The sequence below is a fragment of the Ictidomys tridecemlineatus genome, chromosome 12 (genome assembly GCF_052094955.1).
Source record: "Ictidomys tridecemlineatus isolate mIctTri1 chromosome 12, mIctTri1.hap1, whole genome shotgun sequence".
NCBI lineage: Eukaryota > Metazoa > Chordata > Mammalia > Rodentia > Sciuridae > Ictidomys > Ictidomys tridecemlineatus.
Window position 1 is genome coordinate 80,640,167 of NC_135488.1, and position 23,789 is coordinate 80,663,955.

At 34.7% G+C, this 23,789-nt stretch overlaps 1 protein-coding gene across 41 annotated transcripts in view; it reads left to right on the top strand.

Annotated features, from left to right (window-relative positions):
* The window catches only part of Nrxn1 (neurexin 1), a 1,065,676-nt gene that overhangs the window by 109,988 nt on the left and 931,899 nt on the right, over positions 1-23,789 (top strand). The window lies entirely within an intron of this gene.

A 23,789-nucleotide genomic window follows, 5' to 3' on the forward strand; every position in this document is an offset into this window, starting at 1 on the left:
GAACATGAGCCAAGCAATAAGTAAGAAATGCGATCAAAGTTTTAAATGTGTAAAACAGAGATTTAGAAACAAATGCTGTTAGGAGGTTTTGAGTCACTAACGTATTCTGTTGCAGTTTCTGTTTTGGTCAACCATTTCCAATGATACAGCTTAATCTCATTTCAAGTCTAGCAACTATGCAAATGGCAGCATGTGTCATTCCTTTTTAAAGATTGTGTGTACTATTTGGGGTACTTCCTAAATACTGTTATTTGAGGTTGAATTCTCCTTTGCTTACTCTTAAGTGGTAGTTCTAATCATGTTATTACATGGGCTCAGGATGGCATATATTTTGTTTTGCTGGCTTAGGAAAATATATTTGTATACGTGCAAGTATATGTTTGTATGAATGTGTGTATACATACAAAATTTCTAGGTATACACACTAATACATTCATTATTCTGTGAAAAAGTAACTCAAAATAATTTTCCAATTATAAGCGTTTAATTCTACATATGGAATAGTTCATGTTTATGCTTAGCTGATATTTGTTTGGTGTAATTAACGTTGAGTGTCACTTCATTCAGTTTTACTGTTGGTCTTAAATGTTTTCTGTTGGCAGGTGTGGAAAACATTATATTTTTATTTTACCTGTTTTCCTCAAATTTTGTCCCTCAATCAGCACAAAGCTACAGAGGACAAGAATTTGATTTTTTTCATTGCATTCTTCTATTATTAATGGTACCAAGATGCTTTTTGATGTCAAATGGGAAAAGAAGATTTTAAGATGGACTGAGTGGTTACCATTTCATGTTGATTAATTAGATATATCTGTGTGTATATATATTAAAAATGAGGATCATTATTAGTCAGTTTTAATTGCAAATTAACAAATTTATATTCTACAGCAAAATACAATCAGGACTATGACATGGCAGCACATTCAAGGAGTATCGATATGACAGGGAAATGAAAACGTGGGCAAGTTGGACTAAATAACAGAATGGAAGTGTTCTGAGAGTATTGCAAAGTATGGTAGGATTTCAGAGAAGGTACACATGAATTAGAGTCTCTTGTGGCTAAATAACTCACCTGTTGGTAGGGCAGAAAATGCCTAACTATGTCACATTTTAGCTTTCTATGTCAGGTTATGCATAAAATAGATGTTAAACCTGGCCAATGTAGGAATAACTGATTTGTGTTATAAACTTTTTTCCCAAATCTTTACAACACAATGTAATCAAGGATCATTTTTTTTCTCCACACCATTCTTCTCTTTGGAGCAGTGAATACAGTGAGGTTTGGAAATAACCTTTGTGGATTAATGTCTTAATTTGTGAATCCAGAAGTGAAATGTGTTCACATTTTGAATTCTGCATGAATTCTTAATATTTTCTAAATTTTTAAATGCTCAGAGATCTATGAATACAATTCATTTAGTAAAATGATGTAACACATGAGAAAGAACAATCCTGTGGATAGCCTTCATCATCCTATCTATTCCTTTCTCCTGAGGTTAGCACTGGTATCATTCTGTGAGGTACACTTACAGAGTTGGTGTGGACATTATGTAGACATATTTCTTATGTCTCAGGGTTTGAAAACTGCAAAATATATTATCATCTGTACATAACACAAACATGTGAGACAGTTGGATACACTGGAGATCATTGCTATGTGGTAGCAGAATCACACTGAAGAACACACAGGCTTTCTCCCTTGGGCCATGTTGCCCATTATTTTCAATTGGTTATTTTGTTTCAAACTTCAGAGTCCATAATTTGGATTGTTTTTCATGATTTCTAAATAAGGCAATGTCACCTTTACCTGCATTTGATTAAGCATAAATTTCATTTCAATGCATTATAACTTTCTTTGGAAGAGCTGAAGACACATTATCCAAAGTCAACTTTACTATTGTTGATTTTGGGTAAATGGATTCCAAATAGTCTTGATGAAATTTTGTTTAAAAGTCTTTATTGAAATTTGTCAGTATTATATTATTAGGATCACTGATAATGTTATCTTTTTCCTGCTTTCTACTTAGAATTTATGTTTGTCTCTTTGCTTTGAAATTTCTTGTGTTTTTTCTTTTTGTATATTTAGTGGCTTATTTCAATATTTATTCATTTATTTATATTTTACTTTAACATTTGTCTGAGGAAAATAAATGACTAAATCAAGAATTTATTTATATATGTAGATTCAGCCATAATAGGTGTTTAATAATTCAAGAGTATATTAAACACTTAATTAAGTATTGGTGCTTTGATTAGAGGCCTATACTATTCCTGCACAGCAATCATAATAGTAATTACATATTTGCCTTTGCAATTATATTTAATGTCAACTTTTCCTAATAGAATGTAAGCTCCCTGAGGGCAGGAAGTTTGTGTTTTTTGTTGACCACTGTATTTCCAGGACACCTTCTTACTGTATCTTGAATTTGCCGTGTTCATGACCTAAGTATAATGGGACAGGGGTTGGGAGTGTTGGGGAAGGTAAATATAGAAGTGGAAAGGATTGAAATGAACAAAGTAAGTGCTGAAAAGGCAAAAGGAAGTTTACTCAAATAACCAAAAGGGACTGTTACAAAAGGTTTTATGAAATTGCTCTGTCTCTAAACGTTCTTTTGTCTCCTATCATTCTTATTCTTTCTCAAAGCTACTATATTTCTTTCTAATAAAGCATCATTCTGATATAACTTTCATATGCCTTAGCACATGCACAGAATTGGGTCTGTAAAGAAATAAAGTCACTGTTTTTCATGTTTAAGGGTTTTCAGTTTTTTTGTGTGTCCCTTATTGTCTCAGGAATAAATAAATAGATTTTACTTTCAAATTTTCACTATTCATGAGACAACAGGTACAATGACTTTTCCCTGAAATTTAGATCTAAGATCATGCTATCTTAGGTGATCTCTTTTTCTTCCATTTTTAATTAACCCTATTGTTTCAACTTCTATGTGCAAAAAGAACTATATTTAAATTGAATATGAATGGTAAGCTCTTAGAAATGTCTAAATATAAGTCTTGATCTAAGAAATAAATATATTTATTTTGCATGTATAAATCCTATACCATATTTGCAAAATAAGTGTCCATTTCACTGACTCAAATGAACACTTATTGTTTGATTATTCAGGACCCTTGTGATATTAGAAGGCTACAGTCTTACAAGTAGAACTGGCAAGCAAATAGTTACAGAGTTTTGAGGTGCATTAGCCTTCCAGTATTAGGGAAATGTAGACAGAGACCTCAAATTAAAATCATTTATAGGGAAAATAAAAATAGATTTTTCTCCAAATGAATTATACCTACATAAATTGGTTCTTCTACAACTTATTCATAAGCAATACTCAATATTATCATGTGCTTCAGAACTTTTATGTCACATCACAATTCATATTATATTGAATTTGTTCTTAAAAGAGATTTGATATTAATATTTGGAGAAGAAACTATTTGCTGCCTTTAAAAAATTTTTTATTTTATATGACAGAGGAATGCATTACAATTCTTATCACACATACAGAGCACAATTTTTTCATATCTCTGGTTGTATACAGAGTATATTCACACCAATTCATGTCTTCATACCTGTACTTTGGATAATAATGATCATCACATTCCACATCATTAATAATCCCATACCCCCTCCCTTCCCCTCCACCCCCTCTGCCCTATCTAGAGTTCCTCTATTCCTCCCAGGATCCTGATCCTTACCCCACTATGAATCAGCCTCCTTATATCAAAGAAAACATTTGGCATTTTGGGGGGGGGGAGGAGGGATATTTGCTGCCTTTACCTTGTCTTTTGTTTCTATCTTAGTCCATTCAAGTAGTATTCATCCTGCATCTTCACACAATGAAAGGAGGCACCAGAGCTCTCTGGAGGCTTTTGTAAGGGCACTAATCCCATTCATGAGGGTTCTGCCCTGCTGACCTCATCTCCTTGAGATATTAGAAGGCTACAGTCTTGCAAGTAGAACTGGCCTCACTTCCTGATTCTTCATCTGGGGTAGGATTTCAACAAGTGAATATTGAAGAGACACAAACATCTAGACCATAGTGGTTTCCATGATCTTCGTTATCTTTCAACTCCTGTGTTGCCATATAGCCAATCTCTCTGTGAAGTACCCAACTTCCATTTACCAGAATCCTGATGTATATTTGTTTTATAACTTAAAAAAAATTACTCTTTCTGGCATAGAACTAACTCAAGGAAATGTCATATTTTTGATATGGATTCCTAAATCATATTTCTTCATTTAGATTATTTAAATAATAAGTAATCAGCATTCTTCAGAAAAAAATGGTGAATGTTGACAAAACCATACTGGACTGAAATGTCTAGTACATATGCAAACTAAAAACAATCATTTCAACTGTCTGTTAATTGACTTCTACTGTTGCAGTACTAGAAGCTCCTAATTCATAGCCACAGAACTTGGAAAGACCAGAATTTTACCTTATATGATTAGACATCAGATGTCTACTTTGTTTACATTATATACATAGAAGGCTGTGTGACTATTCAATATTTATTTTGTACGTATCTTTAGCTTCTTGTCCACCAGTTTGGGTATAACCGAGAAAAGTTATTTGAAGAGTATTTGTGTGCTATTTCTGAGATTAAATCAATCTTGTTATTATATTTATTACTTATAAAAGTTCCAGCTCAATTGTACCTCTGTAATATTGATTCTGTGAAGAGAAGTTGCCTGTGTCTTTATATGTTCTGGAAATAATGATGACATTGAAAAACTAATCAACTAAACCAAAATTTTCTTAGGCTTACAGTTGTAGATAAACATCCTGAGCGAAGAACGTAGAAAGGACTCTCCATGACCAATAATTTAAAGGATGAAGTGGTATAAATAGAACATCAGATGCTTTACTGAAATATATTGCAAATAATAAAACCTTTTAAATGATGATATAATGGGTTTTAAAAGGATGATCCTTTCCCCAACATGTCTTTATTTTCTTTAACCACTTGATAACTGATCTTTTTAATCCAGATATTTTAAATCAACATCAACACTTTGACTCATAGGAGGTTATTTCTTAAATTGTGTTGGCCAGGTGATTTTAAGAACAGTATAATTTTCCATAGTAATAAACTCATAGGCTAAAGATATATAAATCTTTAATTAGAATTAAAGAACTTTAGAGCAGGGGAGAACTTTACAAATCATCTCAAAAAAATAATATTGCCACTCTTAATTATAAAGCATGATAGAAGATATTGCTTATTATGAAAGGTGAAACCTTGTGAAGACTTTGAACTGAAATAACTTGTAAGAATAACCAGCTTAAGGAGACTTCAAAGATTTCCTTCCAGTTATGCTAATTGTTATGAAACAGGGCTTCATCTTATTCTTAAAAAAATAAACTTGGAAGTACTGGGAAGGAAACTAATCACAGTATTATAAAGCATGCACTGCATCTTATTTTCAGAATTTCCACTTAAGGCAGCTCTTACCTTATAATTGGGAATCAGTGCAGTTGAGGTAAGAGTTATAAAGTAATGAAACATGAGTTCTGATTTCATATTTTCTCTTTATTGAGCAAATAATTTTGCTAACAAATAATTTAACCTTTCATATCTGAATATTTCTGTAAATGGGCAAGTGAAATTAGTCTACTACTGAGGGAAAAGTGACATGGCAGATTGCAAAAGTACTTTGAAGAATTTTAATTCATGGTAATAATACCAATAATAAAAAATAAATGAAAATATGTTCAGCACATTTGAATTAAATTATTTTAAAAATGAGTGATTCGTAATCTGCCAAAAGCTTAACAAAACATTAGTGATATCTTAATAACTTCTGCCTTCATACCCTATCATTTATGATTCTGAGATTATTTTGGGGTACACCTAACTTTATATCAGTGTCTTAATGTCCACAGTACAGAGAATATACAATAAAGTGTTAGTTAAATGGAGGTATGTTTGAAATTCTTAATACTCAGGCTTGTCTTGCACACAGTGGTGTACCTGAGATAAACTTGACTTCACTTGGAGAAAACTTAGGAGTTTATTGACAAGTTGTTGCTTTTTATATTCAAATTTATGGGTTGAAAGGGGCCCAGAGGTAAATATTTTCTCATGGACCATAAGTATAATGAGAGAAAGCTTTTTTAAAAAATTATGTTTTTGTCTCCCTTTTGTGACTTCATAAAGTAGTAAAAGTTGAGATTGCTACTAATTATCTAGTGACTATATTTTTAAGAAAAAGCTCATCAAGAACTTTTCTTTAGGTGCCCATAATGGAAAAATAATGTAATTCTTAATATTTAAATTATTGTGCAGTATCCTCACATTCTTCAAGCTTTTGCCAAATAGTGCCTTAGTGAGACTTATGCTGACTACCCTATTAAATACTGCCATTGGGTCCCCTTCTGTCTCCATAGTAGTTTTTAGTTTTTAACACAATTTTCTGTTTTTTCACTTATTCTGTTTTCTTCCTACCAGAATAGAAACCCCATGAGGGCTGACTCCTCCCTTCTTGTATCTCAAGGACCTTTGGCTGACATTAAGTAGGCGCCCAATATGTGTTTAGTGACAGGCTGAATGAGTGCCTAAACAAAGGTGTCAACTATTCTCTTTGAATTTACTTTGATGTTATTTTTCTTTTCTTATAGATTGCTACTTTTTAAATTTCTTTTCTCCATTTTGCTCCAAGGTAAATCCTTCATGAAGGACAAATAAAAATCAATAAAAACAGGTGTCTTGTCATTGAAATGGGGAGTGAAGAGAATGCAGATTTGACCTTGTTGATTTTTCTTGTTCCTTATTCAATCCAGGAGGCCTCTGAGAATTTTGGAAGGAATTTGAAAGCCTTTTTTTTTTCTTTTTTTTTGTACCAGGAATTGAACTCAGGGACACTCAACCACTGAGCCACATCCCCAGCCCTATTTTGTATTTTGTTTAGAGACAGGGTCTCACTGAGTTGCTTAGTGTCTCCCTTTTGCTGAGGCTGGCTTTGTATTCGAAATCTTCCTGCCTCAGCCTCTGGAGCCCCTGGGATTACAGGCATGCACCACTATGCCCATTGAAAGCCATTCTTAAAACCACTGATGATCAAGGTTTTCCTATAAAATTTCCCTCATAAGCAGTCTTAAAGGAATGTTCGTTAAGAGGACAGTCATTGATCTTGTATGTCTCTATGTCTATCTAGGTAAGAAGAAGAGGCTTCTGGAAGTTTGGCTCCTAAATAGCATGATTCACTGTGACCTTTTCAGAAAGTATCTTTTGGAAATTTGTGACAGTGGGTGGGCTTAAAGAATGAAGTTCTCATACTTTCTGATCATGTTGCTTATCTTATGCTTCTCATGAAGAGAAACAGACTCCCTCTTCTCTAATCCTCATATAGCTTTATACACCTAAGGGGCTTTTGACTTTTTCCTACCTTATAGAGAAAAATCATATGTTCATCCAGATGATTGATCAAGGAGTCCAGCTGTCTTAAGCTGTGGAAACTGCACTGAAGAACTATAGTGGAAGGGAATTTCTGAATTAAAAGACATCAACAAAATTACAGTGCCTAAGATAGTTTGCTTAAAATCAGTGTCTTATTCTTCTCCTTTAGAGGGAGGGAAGGAGGAGAGAGGGTTTAATTTATCTTACTCCTAATCATTATTACTGAAATCTTGAAGAAGATTTTACTTTACATGGTATTGTTACACATGGTGTAAAGCCACAGCTTTTTTCAATAAATGTTTTGAAGGTTTTTGATATTAAGAAACATAATCACATGGATGATAGCAGCTACTAATTTTTCTCCACATACTTTTTACACATTCAGATTATACCTACTTATACAAAAGTTTTATTACACCACCTAGAGCCCTTCCTTTTCTGTTGGATTATTTGCCCATGAATTGCCAAGTTCACATGGCAACCTTATAGCCCATTCAGAACTGCAGCAGTTAAAGTAATCTCCAGTAATTATGAGTATTTACTTGTATCCAAGTAAAGGGCAGAAATGTTATTGGAGCTGTGAATTAAGACTCTTTTCTTTCATCTTAAAATTCTCTTATTATTACATATTCAAGATATAGACTATGAAATTATGCTACAGAGACCCAATTCAGATAATTCAGAAAAATCAAAACAACTTACATGTTACATGGAATTTTAAAGCACAATTTTTTTTTCTTTTCTTTGGCCTACATTACCTGGTCAGCTGACCTAGTTTTTCATTTGATTTTCTGAAGTTGGCATTATTAAATCTGTAGACATTTGGAGAAAATTAAATCACTCCATTTAAGGAATCAATCAAATTTAGATTGGGCTAAAGTGTTGCCAGAGGGATGGAAATCCCTCAATTGGCCAATTGTGATTCCAGTTTGCAGGGGAACCCTAGTTTTAAGAACGATAGATTTTTGTAGACTGCCATTAGCAAAATTTGCCAGAAGTCAAAAATCTTCTGCTGAACTTAGTGAACAGCTCTTTTTCATGCTATGTTGCCCTAAAGAATTATGTGATAGCTTGTTGTGACTGTCTTTCAAAGGATTATTTGTTTCAATAAAGGAATATATTATCTCACTGACAATCAACAGGGAATGCATTTCCAATTGCTTTCCCAGCAGTGTGGCTGGATTTGCACTGACCCATTTGTACTTTCTGTGACCAGTGACATGGTTTTCAAAAGCACCAATAAAAGTTAGGAGTCATTGGGGAGGGAGGAGCAGAGGGCAAGGAAAACTACTGGGGAATGGAATGGAGCCAATTAAGTTAACATGCACACATTAGTGTGTCCCAGTGAACTCCACTGTTATCTGTAATTATAATGCACTAATAACAAAAAGAAAATACATTAGGAGTCATTCAATGCAATAGAAGATGAAAGGAGACACTTGATCCAAAAGAAAACCCACAATTGAACTGATGACTGGGAAGACAATAAATTTTGCCTTTTGTTCTCTTGTTGTTTTTAGGAATAATGTCTGTGAGCTATTAGGCTAAGTCCTCCGTTTCTTTTTTCTTGAACTACTTCAAGCAGGACATGCCCTCTAAAGATGATGGCTCTTTAAACCAGGCTGCTTGAGAGTTCTTCTCCTTATTAGGATATCTTAGCTGCTCAAGTACCTTGCAAGCCTTGATCTCATTACCTTTGTTCTGACCCAATAATTCCCAGGGTGCTGCCCTTGCACCCAGCACCCCACAGTTAGCTGGGGCATATATTTAAATATACAGATTTTCAAGGAACTTAACAGAATTTTATTCAGTAGTTCCTTGGCAGGTTGGAATCCTGTACATAAAACAACAATAACAAAAACTCCACTCCTTTCCCAGATACTACAAAGCACTAGCCAGCTTAGCTAATGGAATCTTGCCTTCCAAAAGCTGGTGACTTGATCTTCATGGTGATGTGGTTGTTTTTGTAACAAATACACTGTGGTAACTCATTCCACATTGTTTCTGCACTGGAAGACTGTTCTTGCTAATAAAAAGAATAATTATGATCTTGCTTTGAGAGAAGCCAGCCCACTGAGAAAGAAGGAGAAAGGATGTGGATATTCAGTTAGGCTTACCCTTTACCTATGCAAATAAACAGTTGTTTTCCACATTATCAAATATGTCACTGAGCTTTTTCAAACCTTGCTGCAAAGGTCATTAACTTTCATTGTGTAGAGTTCAGATTATGTGCTTAAAAAAAGTGAAAGAAAAAAGGAAAAAAATATGAACATTTTATGTGATGCTCACCCATGGATACTTTGTAATATATTTTAACATCATTTTCAATAATAGAGCATGGTAAACAGATGAAAATAAAGAAATAGCCAAACACTTATTGTTGATCTCATATAAAAATATGCAAAAAAATTGTATTTGTTGGGAAAAGTTGATTATATGGACTTTTTTTTCCTGGAGATTTTAATGAAAGGGGCATTAAATAACACAGGAATATCTAGTTTGTACAAAAATCATGCTTTAGGAAGATATTTGGTCCTTTTAGTCTATTTAAAATCAAGGGACTATATTTTTATGAGACATTATAGAGTGACAGACTCAAGCATGGACATTATATAGAGATATATTTTTTGATTTCTAATAATCCTCAGAAAGAAGTGGTTTTAAAAAAGTGTATACCCAAGAAAAAAACAGGGAGAAGAGTGCTAGAGATGATGAAGCCAAGCTCCTATGGGCACAAGAAAAGGGGTTGATTTTGTAGCTACTGTGACAGTAAGACATTATTTCCCCAGATAGAAAAGATGTGGAAGAGTTTTATGATAGCAGCCTGAGAGGGTAACTTGAGGGTCTAGGAAATTTCTTATGTGGACAGTTACATATTTCATGTAAGTTGAGTGTGCAAAAAAAGCCCCTTGCCAAAGATAAATCTCTCAGTGGCCCTGCCCCGTTGTAAAAAAATAACATTAAATATTTAAAAGAGTCACATAATTTCAACTAATCTGTTCTTAGGCAGGAATCTGATGATGCAGGACACTAGACAAGTATATTTCAATGTGGGGGAAATATCAGGTGGCATTGTTTAGACCTGGAGTTAGCCTTAAGTGAGATCTAAGCAGAGTTGAAAGCCATTACCACATTGGCATGGCTGATGCCTGAGTCAGGGAGGAAAAGAATCTGATGATGGGAACAGTCTTCATTTTTTTGGCGGGGGGCAGGGGGGAAGATCAAGGATTTTCTGTGTTAGTGGTGCACATTCAATTATTGAATACTCTGGTCCTTCTACCTCAAAATAGTACAAAGTGGATTCTTCTTTCTTTAGGAACTATGTAAGATATAATATTTATTTCTACTATAAAATTCTTCAGCTGTGTTACGTTTATTAACTAGTCACTGCTTTTAGAATTCAGGATCCTTGAAGGCAGGGGTTTTGTTATTTTTAGTTCTGTATTGAGGACAGAGGTTGGTACACAGGATATAATAAATCTTGATACAAAGCCCATAGCCAATGGTCATGGTGATTGGAGTTAAATAGACCCACATTAAAACCTTAGACTCACTATATATTAGTGTGGCATTAAGAAAGTTATTTTTCCTCTCTAAGCCTCATTTTCATCACTTACAAAACACAGACAACAAAATCGACCTAATTTTAGTATGAATATCAAATATGCAAATATCAATCAAGTATATAATGTACTTTAAAATAGGGGATAGAGTATTAGGTGTCTATTGGTGTTTTGTAAACAGAATTAAACAATTTTCAAGGAAAACAAAAAGTAGGTTTTTCAACTGCCCAGAGAAAAGATAAAGTAAAAAAAATATTTGTCCCTTGTATACCTATTTTCAAAGCTCATTTAGTCACAGAAGCAACAAAAATAAAATGAAACAAACAAACAAACAAACAAAACCTAAGGTGAGGTGAGAATGCTGACAAAGAAGTCATTCTGTCTTCTTTTTCTCCTCTTAATAACAAAGCAAGATGTTTCCTTTAATTTATTTTTTAAAATTTCCTTGATTAGGGTATTAAAATCTTGTTTACAATGAACTAGTTTTAGCATAAATCAGATAAGCCTTTTCTTCTAGATTACTCACTGAGAAAAAGCCCAGCTTGCTTTTGACTTGTTTTTGCTTAATTGCTTTTCTTCATTAAAAGAGAACATAAAAATGAAAAAAAAAATTATAATCCCTTCTGTCCTTGAGTTTCTTCCTTGGGTGTGTTGTGAAGAGTTAGAAATTATATGAAAGTTTTGAGAGAGTGAGCTAATTATGAGAGCAAACAAGACTTGGAAGGGAGCCAGGAGCAAGAAAGTATGTGATAATGTGTTTTACACCATGACAATAGGGAAATCTATTACAATTTAAAAATCATAGAGCCTGGTGGAGTAGCACACACCTATAATCCCAGTGACTCAGGAAGCTGAAATAGGAGGAGCTCAAGTTCAATGATAGTCTCAGCAATTTAGCAGGACCTTATCTCAAAATAAAAAATTAGCTGGGCATCATGGCACATGTTTGTGATCCAACAGCTTGGGAGGCTGAGGTAGGAGGATCAAGAGTTCAAAGCCAGCTTTAGCAAAATCGAGGCACTAAGCAACTCACTGAAATCCTGTCTCTAAATAAAATACAAAATAGGGCTGGGGATGTGGTTCAGGGGAGTTCAATCTCCAGTACTGCCCACCCCATTAAAAGAGTTGGGGATATAACTTAGTGGTAAAGATCCCCTGCATTCAATTCCCCATACTGGGGTGGGAAGGGAATCATAAAAAAATCTTAAGCATGGAAAAGAATAATTAACAAAAAAGTAGAATCATAACTTTGACCAAAACTTTACAAGTTTCCTAATTCAAATTCCTATTCAATAAAAATCGTGTGCTAGTTCTGCTGTGGTGATATCAAAACTCACTTTGAAGGAGGATGTAATTATTACCTCTGAAAGTAACCATTTTTAAGGGGTGTTGCAATTATTAAAAAGTCTCTTTATTTTAGTCAAAATCTACCTTTTGAGCATATTACCAACATGCCGTCTGCATGTTGTTATTGCTATATCCTAATGTGTTTATTATTTCTTCAATGTGCTGGGCTCTCTGTTTTCAACTTAACTGGAGTTAGGCACAGTGCGTCTAATTCTTCATCCACTTAAGAAAAAAGAAAGAAAGAAAGAAAAATTTCTATAGGTACATCCTTCCACCCACCACACATAGACCCAGATTTTTCTCTTCCAAATTTTACATCTTCAGTCACTAAAACCATTCTTTGTAGTGTTCGAAACCCTTACCAGTTCTTTTCTGGCCATTGCCTTCTCCTGATATGAATGTACTATAATATCAGGATATGTCTTGAAGTCAAGTCCACAATTAATCATGTTATCCAGACGCCTGAGCCAAGACACAATAAAATGGCAGCATTTTCTGATTCTGGAAATAATACCTGTGTTCATGCTGCCTAAAGTGGGTATGTGTGTTAATCTGTTTTCATTTTGTTGATTCACACTGTGCTTCTAGGAAGTTGGAACCTAAGTGTCTTCCATATGGACTGTTTCTAAGTCAGCCTTCCCCATTTCTCCTCAACAGTGGACCATGTGAATTTGCTTCAAAGCATGAAACATTTCTGTTTAATTCCATTTCCAGCCATTAAAAAAATACTAGATGTCCTATCCAAGACACTATGAGTTCAAAAATCAGTAAGGCATGGTATCTGTCCTAGAGAGACTTTAGCCCAGGAGGTGAAGGCATTTTTACATGTAAGTCTCATAACAGTTAAAAACCAAAATAGAAGTTATTCACCAGGACCAACATTCCTGCCTTAGCTGAGTCTTGTTGAATCATGGCTGCTCACCAGAATCACAGGGTTGTCTGTTGTATTAATTTTCTGTTGATATCATAATAAATAAACACAAACTTAGCAGCTAAAGCAATGAATTTATTATTTCATTGTTTGTAGGTCAGATGACTGATGTGGGAAGCTCTAGGAAAGAATCTACTTTCTTTCTTTTCTAGCTTTTGAAAGCTACCTACTTTCTTTGGCTGCAGACTTCCTTCCTCCATCTTCCTGGCGACCACCTTGCATCTCTCTGGCCATGCTTTCCTAGTCACATTTTTCCAAGTCCATTCTTCTGTCTCCCTCTTGTACTTATAAGGAGCCTGTGGTTCCATCAGGCCCATCTGGATCATCCATACTTCTTTTCCCGTCCTTAGGTCAGCTGATTAGCAAACTTAGTTTACACCTGTAATTTTAATTGCCTTTCCCTTATGATCTAACCTATTCACAGGTTCTGGGGGGTAGGATGTAGACATTTTTGGGGTGCCATTATTTTAGCCTCCTGTAGGTAGAAACATTTAAAGCAGAAGAACAATGTAGATATGGACATCAAGCTATGGTAGAGAACTTCCCATTCTAAGAGTTAGAAGCAATTGAAGATGAATGCAGAAAAGAAGCCTAAAAGATACAACTGGCAAAATAGATGACGGTCAAGATGATAAAAGCCTCAAGGGACAAGATAGGATTTGCTTTTTAGAATGAATAGCCTGGCCAGAGAGCAGGTTGGAGGAAAGTAAAGCTCGAGGTAAGGAAGCAGCACAGCAACTCTGATTTAGTCAAGAAACACAGCAGGAATTTATACTGTTATTTTAGCATCAAAGATGTAGAAGAGGGAATGGCACGCCAGGGAGGCAGGTTCTGTGGGACTTATTGATTGTTTTGGTGTAGGAATGAGAGCAAGACTGAAGTCAAAATTGATTCCTGTCCTAAGACTCTAAGTAAAGGTGATATCATTTATAGTATGGATTACTGAAGAGAAAGTGAAGGCAGGGAGGAGATGCAGAAAAGGAAATATTTTGATTTTTTTCCAGCCTGGGGATAAAATCAAACTATTTTAGATCTTGGGAGGTAGTTATATCTTTGTGTCAGCTACAAATATAATTTTCTTCCACTTGATATATCTTCTTTAAAAATAGATAAAAATATGGTTAAGAATTGTCATCAGCCTTGAAGATCACATGTCAACACCCCAGTGTGTCAGTCAAAATACATCCTATAATACTTTTCAATAAATTTGTGCTTTACTCTTAGACAGATCATGTTTTTCCACATGTTCCAAAACATGTCTTAAATTTAGTCAAGAGCCTTGGTTAAGAGACTCTAAATTATGAAGCCATATTGAGAAAGTTATTTGTATCAGAAGTGTTAACTATTTAATTATTAAATTCGTTCATATTTCCCTTCAGTAAAAGTATCATTCTGTGCACTATAGATGTAAAGTGATGTTCTAAGCTCTTTGTGGAACGTAGGTATGTATATCGTGTTTATAAATATGTAAAAAAATAAAATAAAGTGGCCACCCAGGAGAGCAAGGGATTCTTGCTGGTAGAAGGAAAGAAAGTTCCTGGAGGAAGTAGTAGTTGAAGAGGGAAAGAGGAGAAGTGAGGATAGATTCACTGGAAAGGGGAGCATCTGGAAGAAAGAAGAACATGCTAAAAAATATGGAAACAGTCATGCAGAGCGTGATCATGACAAAGGTTTTGGTATGGCTGCAACATGGGTGGGTTGGAAGGGAGGTTTGGAATCAAGGACCTGGTACCATTCTGATCCATAAATGTAGATATTTTAAATTCATAGAAAGTTTTTAGGCAGTACATGGACACTCCTGATCTCCACAGACTCTGTAACTCCTTCTTGAGTGCCTTAGCCAGAGTTACACATTTGTATTTCTTACCAGAGACCTTAAAAACCTGAGTTTTGGACCCTGAGTTTGAAACTTCTTTTGGAACCTATACACACCAGGTGTTGTGATGACTGTGTGTGTGTGTGTGTGTGTGTGTGTGTGTGTGTGTGTGTGTGTGCAGTGCCATGATCAGAGTCCCACTTTGGAAAGACATCTTAATGACAGAGTTGTAAATTATGGTGGAAGAAGGATTATTATGGAAAGAAGAATGAGATTGTGAAAACTGTCGTGGTAAAGGTGATGGGGCCTGGACCAAAATTTTTCTTTGGGAAAAGCAAGAGGGATCCAAAAAACTAGGTAAAATTCCTTCAGGGCATTTTCTGGGTTTCTTCTTTCTTTGTGCTTAATGTATGGCAAGTTGATACCTCAACAAATAAATCAATGAAGACATTGGAGAAGTTGAATTGGATGTGAGAGGTGACAGGAAAGAACCAAATGGGATTTTACGAGCCTGGGTGTAAGTACTAGAAAGGTTACATTTCTGAAAGAGTATGTAGGAAAGTAACATTCATCTTAGATCAAGTTTTGAGAGATATCTAGGCAGATAGGTTCAACAGACAGATGAAAATAAGAATATGATCTTAAAGAAAGGGAGGCAGAATGAGTTGTAAATTATGGTATCAATAGGGAATGTGAGAATTTTTAACTTGGTTTATGTCAGCCCAGTTAAAAAATGCATCACAAATAAAATATGGACTAGTAAGTAATGTTTTTAAAAGAAAGGTCAGATCATTCTGTTCAGGCCCTTTGTTTTATGGATGAAAAAACTGAAAGACAAAGAAATGTTTTGCCCAAGGTTAATCAATCAGTAAACGGAAGAGTTAATCCTAGAACATAAAATAACAACAACCTGACAATACATCACACACTGCTTAGTGCCTCCTACCTCCTACCTGAAGGTTCCATATTGACCCATTGTCTATGTGGAAGAAAACTGAGTTAACCTCTTTTATGTTCCCAAATCTGGGTTTGTTCTTTCTTTGTGCTTAATGTGTGGCATTGGATCCATTTGGGAAATTCAGATTTGGACTATTTAAAAAACTAGCAGAAAGACACTGGGCTTGCATAAAAGCCCAAGGCAGAAGCCATCAGATTCATTTTATTAATTCTGGGTACATTGGCCCAGTCACCCTGACTTGTCTTCTTTTTTTTTTTTTTTGAGTCAAATTGCTATTATGAAACAAATTGTATTCAGTTCTAAATTACACACATGCTATGAGGCTAATGGATTTTAAGTGGTGCTTTATGGAGCCCAGGCTTCTGGAGAGAAGCCTCCTGACCACTGCTCAGGGCAAGAGCAGGGAGGGCAGGATTTCACAGCTCCTGCTGATTCAAACAGACTGCCATATACTTTTATCTGTTTTAATACCGGGTTCTCTCCCAAGATTTTATAAAGGAAGGGCCTCTTCTTTCAAAATATTTGAAAACGACCGCTAGAGCTTATTAATCTAAGTACCACACAGCCAGTATTTCAGACCTTACCCTTTTGAATTTTTGGATTACATTAAAATACTCCAAATCCCTTTGTTTCAAAGGAATAAATCATACAAGTTCAATTTTACCATAAAAGTACTTCAGAGCCCTTCAGGCCTGTGGTGAGCAGCCTTTGCCAGCGCAGCTCTCTTGGCTTAAGGGCAAATTGAGAGGAAAGGATTTCATGTTTTCACAACTAAATGCAAGGCTTTCCACTGAGAAGGAGATATAGGCAGGCCTGAGACATTCATTTCAGAGGCAATAAAAAGGCCTCCATGTATCTTTCTCCATTTCTAACTTGTTTCCATCGCTATTTTGTAATCCAAGTTTTATCCTGTTATAATTTCAGAGTGGTTAATCCAAAGGTCCATAGGAAATATTTGGAGGTGCTATGATATGGTAGTAGATTAAGCACGAAGGTCACCATACACACCCATACACAAACATAAATCTTCCCCTAAATACTCATAAAACAATTCTACTATTAAAGACTGATAATTAAAAAAACAAAAAATAAAACAAACAAACTTACATTTGTCTCCAAGACCATCCATCCAAAGGGAAACTGCAATCATTCAAAACTTTGAACCAGATTAAAATTGAACTAAATTTTAATGTTTAGGTTGAAGAGCTATCTGGTTAGCAACACGGAAGACACAAAGAGTTAAAATTTGGGTAGGGGTGTACTGGGAGGAAGTACACAAAAGGCAAAGGCCATAAAGACATTTAGAAGAGCCTCAAAACTAATTCTAGGATCTTGTTTATCATTTTTAGCCCTATGTAAATGAAAAAAAGCTTCGTTCTATTTATATTGTCCCTATAATATATTTGTGCTGGTTGAGATTAAGTGCCCAACATTTTCTTTAATAAGGTGATATCATTGTAATATCTCAGCAGATGATATCTCAGCAGCCCCATCTTTTATTCATAAATACCTGCTTTTGATTTGTGACTCTAAGTCTACTTATTTTTCTTTTCCTTATCTTTTAAAAATTGTACCAATATTAGTAGTGGTTATTGAGGCTATAAATTAATGCACTAAATCAGCATATTAATTTCTCAAATTTTAAAAGAACTTATTATCATATAATAACTCTGAGATACAGAGACAGTGACATTTGACTCTGGTTTGGCAGCTGAGAAAAGATGAACAAGACTAACTGTTTCCCAGTCACATGGTAAGGTAAAGGGCCAGTTCAGACCCAGATACTAATCCTCATGTCCCAGCTGAGACTAAGCTACTTCACAGACTGGTTTTTAGAAGGGCACTAGAATATATTCTTAGCACTCCTAAAGTTACACTGTGCCTTAGAAGAGCAGGAGGTAAACCACTTCTCAGCAAATCCAATGCTCTTCCTCAAAATTAACTGATATTAAATTGTTTGACTATTTGATACGGTTTTCCAAGAAAAGCTAAAATGATTTCTAGTTTGGAGTTTGAAAATTCTTCTTTTAGAGTTTGTGTGTATAGATCTGGTTCATTAGTATTTATAGCATCTTTTTTGTTGTTTTTGTTTTTTCATTTCCTGAGAAAGGCTTATTTTCATTCTTCCTGTATTCTAAACTCTGTGATTCAGCATTCATTTTAAAAATTTGTTTCTGCTTTATAAGCAAAATGGATAAATGTTTTGGTATAATGAATATAGCTGAGAATAAATTAATTTCATTTGCATTGCCTATCTTGTTAAAACAATATTTCTAGGTACTTAGTAGTGAGTTAATGGTGTTTAAGAATCCATCAGAATCCAGTAAAAACATTCATCTAAAAAGTAAATTGAGGATAGGCTTTCTAAAAGAAAGAGAGTAGATTCTTATGTTTGTTTCTGAAATCTACTATCTCTAATGTCCTTTTAGAGAACCGTGTGGTTCTCCAGTCAAATTCTGATTTAGTTTTAAAGCAAGCAATTGTTTTCTTCATGGGTCTGGGAGGGACAACACATGGGAGTTTTATTAAATCCTTAGTGTTTTCATTTGCTATCTGCCATTCACGTTGCAACCATAGATGTAACCATTCTGTATACATTTTGAAAGGTTGAAGGAAAGCTATTTTAATGAATACAACTAGCAATAATATTGATGTAATTCACATTTCCTAAAGGGTATGTGAACAATGAGCAGTTTATCTTTTGGGTCACCTGATAGTCCAAATTGTATTTTCTTTTTAGCATCTCATGACATTAAATTGCTGCTGAAATTTCCTTTTAAGAATGTAAAATTTATGTGAGGTCACTTAATGAGATTTTTTTCTTGCATATTAATTTTGTACCAGAACACTAGGGAAGGAAAATTGAAAACATAATTAGTGTTGCCTCATCCTTGTTTTCTTTATTGGGCATTAATTCATTTACTCCTCTCAGTGCAAAACTTATTGAATCCTGTCCTGTGGGCTCAAGGGGAAATGAGAATTAGACCAAAATCACTGTACTTACATTCTAATCATGTAAAACAGGCATTAATCAAAGAAATAAGCAAATATATATAATGTGTTATAAAGTGGCACATATTACAGAGAAAAAACTAGTGAGTAAGAGAGCACAGAAGAGGAGAGAGGTGCGATTTTTACTTGAAGTTGTTGGGGGAAGCCCGTTGGTTCTAGAACATTTGAAAGGAGACTTGACATGACTCTGTATGAGTACAATCCTTTCAGTGTTTCAGGGAAATGTCTATTCTCAATTCCAGTGATTTCAGCCTAACCCAGAGGGGTTCAACTGATTCTTACTACATTATATTGCTCTTCCAGCCACCTTGGACAGCTTCTTTTCTCTTCTTCTTTAGGTCTCAGCCTTTGTGCCATATAGAACATCATGGAATATTCTTGCTCAAAAATGAGTGATTGGGGGCTGGGGTTACACCTCAGTGGCAGAGCGCTTGCCTAGCATGTGTGAGGCACTTGGTTTGAGTCTCAGCATCACATATAAATAAATAAAATGAAGGTCCATCAACAACTAAAAAAAAAATTTAAAAAATGTGTGATAGCCTATCACATGAGTCCTTGACTCGTTTTCATTTTTATAATCTTTAAGAATCTTATTTAACTAGCAATTTCATTGTGACCTCTACTCCAATAAATAGGTCTATTCATGCTATACTGTGTAAGCTCTGCCCATTTCCAGTTCTGTGCCTACTTGCACCCTTCTTCCACCTGAAATGCAATCCCTTTTCTAAATATTTTTCCCTCTGCACAAGAATTTAGTTGATAGTGACATGCATCTTTATTATAGTGAAAATAATAATAACAATAAAATTATCATTTCTGATAACCTCAACTGGACGCTGATCCCAAGTATGTACTCAGGGTTGTAGGGAAACTGACCTTAAAGGATGAGCTCCCTGCTATTATTCTTCCATTAGAGGTTTGGGATGTGATGTAGTATGGGATATAGTGAGCATTAAGGAATAAAATGATTAGAATCAGTCATGCATTTACAGATCTATTTTCCAGCTTGCTGTTGTTGTGCTGGTCCCTGTCACCCAAGGGGAAACTCAGCTTCAGAGTTTTAATTCCTTATTTGTGGCCATGGAAACCTGCTCTTTCTTTTACTCATGCTTTCCAATATTCTATTCATAATATGCATGTGATTCTGGATCCACTCATTCTCTGATGATTTTATGATTAGGTACTTAATTTATACAACCATGCTCACTTTTCGTATCTTTCATGTCTTATTCCTTCAGTCAATACATGATTTTAAAAGCTATGTATGCCTGCTATGATAGCACATCTTCTCTATCTCCCATGACACTCGATGCAGTGTTCAAAACCCTTGCTGATTGCTGTGATATGGAAGGCTTTGCTAAAGTGACATTTACACTCCTTAAACTGCGGTTCCTATATTTGATTTAATTCTGCCAGATATCAAAGGTTCTACAATATCACCTACATGAAGTTATGTCAGGCAAAACATTGTAAACAAGAACACAGAAGTGGTTTGTAGGGTTTCATGTCACCTTTTCCTCCCTGCCTTTCCGTGGATTTTCTTTTAACACATCCTGCAATATATTAGAAAATTCAAGCTGAGCCTCTCTTCAAAGAAGACTTTGAAATAATCTACTTTTTTTCCCTGTTCTTTTAAGTTTGTCTTTATTTATTTTATTTGTGTTTTAAATTTCGTTCTCCAGTAATATTGTTATTTCATGGGCTCGTTCTTCTATAGCAATATGAACTCCAGGGAAGTAGAACTCATTTCTACTAATCCAGGTCAGAAAACAAGTAAACAACAAGGTCTTGAAATAGAGCAGAGGGGTGTTTAGGAGTTCAATCAGTACACTGGAGTGGGAAGACCCTCTTTTTAATATGGGTCCCACTTTATCTTCTTCAGCATTGTCAAAGCATTTTATGTAGCTGGCTGCCTGAGAACAGTTTTATCTGAGACATTTTCACTGAGTACCATGTTGGACCTTGGAGCAATATACACTTCAGAAATTACAACAGAACCCTGATAATTTTAGAGGTGCAGATAAGCTGTCCATGCTTGAATTTGGTGGGCTTACAAGTATGTGAAAAATCAGTAGTAAAAGTCAACCAATGTAGAATATGGTTCATTTATTTGGGTGACTGTAGTTTAATTATTTATGGAATCGTGCTTTGGCAAATACTCCATAAAAGATGTATCATCTTCTTTTGAAAGCTGTGTCTCTCTTCCAAAGTCATAACTCTCTATTTGACAGGTATGTTTTTTTCATCATCTGTATTAGGAATTAATTTTCAATCTGTCTATAGAAATTTGTAATTTGCTTTTCAAAATAGGTACTATATTAAAAAATCCAGTGACTCCTTAAGCATTTAATATGCTGAGCAGAAAGTTTTCATGGAAATCTTGCTATTTTTCTCATTAAAGAAAAAAAAACTAAAAAATTTACTCTTTAAAATATATTTGGTGGGGTGCAGTGGTGCATGCCTGTAATCCCAGGGTCTCAGGAGGCTGAGGCAGGAGGATCACAGGTTCAAAGTCAGCTTCAGAAACTTAGCTTGGCCCTAAACAACTTATCAAAGCCTTATATCAAAAAATAAAATGGGCTAGGGATGTGGTTCAGTGGTTAAGCACCCTAAGGTTCAATTCCTATTACCAAATAAACAGTTAAATAGATAGATAGATAGAGAGATAGATAGATAGATAGATAGATAAATTGCACTGTTAATATCCTCCATCAGCCCTTATTTAAATATACTTTCAAAGCATTAGCTTCTGGAGAACTTAAACAAGTTTTTTTTTTTAATGTTAAGCAATTATTTTCAAAGAAAAAAATTAAAAAAATTTTAATTAAAAAAATTGTAATTTTTTTATTTATTGTAATTAGTTATGCATCACAGCAGAATGCATTTCAATTCATTGCACACAAATGAAGCACAACTTTTCATTTCTCTGTACATGATGCAGTCATACATGCACCTAGGGTAATGCTGTAAATTTTAAAATTTTAAATGTGGGAATTTGGGTCTTAGAACAATTCAGTGATAATCTTCTAGAATATTATACCAAAATTGCATCATAGAAAGCACACACTATCCTCCAGTTATTTTCTCTCTCCTTAGGAACATACGCATCTGTTTTATTTGCCATTTCATAAAACTGTGTTGTAATTTTTGGAAACCAAATATATGATAGCCTTTTAAAGTCTTTGAAAAGTGTGTCCTTTTTAAGATTAGAAAAATAAGACTCTCTCTCTTTTATATAATATATCATTTGTAAAGGATTCCAGATAGAAACCCTAATTATGTACATTTAAAAAAATAAAACTGTAATTAAAACCTGCGAGTTACACTGAAAGCAGTAAGAAGGTGTTTCAAATCTGTATGCAACAGTTCTAAGAGGGAACAACCTGGTGGAGAAAAATAAGAGAGAACAAGTGTGAGATGAAACAAGTGTTTCCAAGGGGAAACAGAAGGACAGTGCCATAAATTTGCTAAGCCATTGGCTGAATACCGCCAAAAGTAAATAGCTTCATAGCAGAACTTGCTCATAGCAGAACAAGCTCAATACAATTTCTAGACCTAATGCAAATCAAGTAAGAGCTAGAAATTATTGTGTGACCTGCCAATTCTAAAGTAAACTTATCCAGGTATTTTCTAGTCAAAACTATCATAAAAAGATGGACTGTGGCCTGATGATTCAATTCATTGTGGTCCATTGATATTACAGTTTTGTTGTTGTTGTTGTTTTGTTCTGATTAGCATCATTGTTATGAAGGAACAACATACCTTCAACAGATAGCAACCATTTAAATTATACCGTTTATGAATTTTGATTGTTGCATATGCTTTATAAATGACAATACAGTCAAGATAAAGAACATTTTCATTACTTGCAAAAGATTATTTGTGCTCCTTTGTATCCATCCTGTATCCTCCCTTGGACCTGGGCAACCACTGCTCTGCCTGTCTTCACCATCAGTGTAATTGTATTTAATTGGAATCACATGGTGTGTGCTGTGGTGTATGTCTTCTTTTATTCTTCATGTTAAATTTAGATTCTTCCATGTATTTGTGCATATCAATAGCTTATTCCTTTTTATTGATAAGCTGTATGCAATCATGGTTTTTATGTGCATGTTTTATTTCATGTCCTAAACCATGTTCTTGTTAATACCAAGGACTGCATTTTAATTTTTTTTTGATTTATTGAGTACCTAAAATAATTTCTGGTACATAGTACAGGTTGGTTGTTGAATTGACTTATTTATGTGAGTATAGATGTTGGGAAGACATCTCAGAATTATTTTTGTATTTGCAGTACTCATATGTTTCAAAGCATTTTGTGTTATAAGTAGCAAGTAAGAGATAATTTATTGTGCTGTTAATATATGCCACTTACATATATTAACATCAGAAGTATGATATCATTTATCCTCATAACCAATCTTTTGTGGCATTCACATTGAAATCATGCTTATCTGAGAGATGAGGCACAGAGAATAAGGAATGTGACCCTGATTACATAAACTGATAAGCAGGAGAGCAACTTGACTCCAAAGCCATTGCTTTCAAACATGGTTGCCTGTTTCAAGAGAGAGGGAGAGTGGGAGAGAGGGAGACTGGGGCAGGGGCGAGGGTTTGGAATATGTTCTTCTGCTCAAAACACGCAATTTATCTCCATTTCTTCCAAATGAAAGTCCTTATTGTAGCTATTCGGCACAAGGTTATTTGCTTCCAGAGACCTCTCAGGCCTCCTACTGATCATCTCTCTCATGC